The sequence below is a fragment of the Myotis davidii genome, unplaced genomic scaffold (genome assembly GCF_000327345.1).
Source record: "Myotis davidii unplaced genomic scaffold, ASM32734v1 scaffold9780, whole genome shotgun sequence".
NCBI lineage: Eukaryota > Metazoa > Chordata > Mammalia > Chiroptera > Vespertilionidae > Myotis > Myotis davidii.
The window spans coordinates 3,942-5,073 of record NW_006291787.1 but is presented as its reverse complement, the minus strand read 5'-3'; the positions used below and the strand labels follow the sequence as shown (position 1 = coordinate 5,073).

Here is a 1,132-nt window from a genome sequence, read left to right as displayed (position 1 = left end):
TCGCCCCGTCCCCTGTCACACACAGAGCCGCAGGGCAATCAGGCGGTTTGGGCACTGCCCCCTGTCACGCTGATCCCAGTGCCGGGAGGCCTTGCATCTCTGCTGATCCTGGGGCTGGGAGGCATATTACCCTTTTATTATATAGGATAGAGGCCTGGTGCACGGGTGGGGGCCGGCTGGTTTACCCTGAAGGGTGTCCCCCATCAGGGTGGGGGTCCCCACTGTGGTGCCTGGCCAGCCTGGGTGAGGGGCTGATGGCTGTTTCCAGCTGATCACACCCCCTTCAGGGTGAGGGTCCCCACTGGGGTGCCTGGCCAGCCTGGGTAAGGGGTTGATGGCTGTTTTAAGGCTGGCCAAACCCCCTTTAGGGTGGAGAGTCCCCACTTGGGTGCCTGGCCAGTAGGGGTGAGGGGATGAGGGCCATTTTCAGACTGACCAAGCCCCCCCAGCGATGGAAGCTTCCAGCCTTTCCTTTTTTTCTTTTTCTTTTTTATTCTGGAATTTATTTACCTTTTATAATTGAAACATTGTTGCTTTGAGTGGAGTTAAGAGCCGGCCGTGGCAGGGAAGCTAGGCATCCTGCTTGCTCAAGGTCTGTGGCCATGACCAGCTGAAAGCAGGTATCTGGAGTTTATTTACCTTCTATAATTGAAACTTTGTTGCTTTGAGTGGAGCTCAGAGCCGGCTGCGGGAAGCTTGGCTTCCTCCATCATTGTGAAAACCAAGCCTCCTGCTTGCTCCAGCTCTGTGGCTGCAGGCCGCCATCTTGGTTGGGTTAATTTGCATATAGTTGCTCTGATTGGCTGGTGGCTGTGGCTTTAGGCGTAACAAAGGTATGGTCAATTTGCATGTTTGTCTTTTATTAGTGTGGATTATATAGATACATGGATAGTTACAATAGATACATGACAGAAAGGTAGGTAGATGAGAGAGAGAAAGTTGGTATGGAAGATACAGAGATAGATAGAGAGATAGATAGATAGATAGATAGATAGATAGAAAGACAGATATCACATCTTCTTCATTCATCTGTTAATGGACACCTAAATTGCTTCCATATTTTAGCTGTTGTAAATAATGCTGTAATGAATATAGTGGTACATATTTCTTTCTGAATTACTGTTTTCACTTT

The 1,132-nt window shown here is 48.9% G+C and overlaps 1 protein-coding gene across 1 annotated transcript in view; it reads left to right on the top strand.

Annotated features, from left to right (window-relative positions):
* LOC102773359 (leukocyte immunoglobulin-like receptor subfamily A member 5) overlaps positions 1–1,132 on the top strand; it is a gene marked incomplete at its 3' end in the record, with an annotated part of 9,920 nt that overhangs the window by 6,570 nt on the left and 2,218 nt on the right. The gene's annotated exons all lie outside the window — the stretch shown is intronic.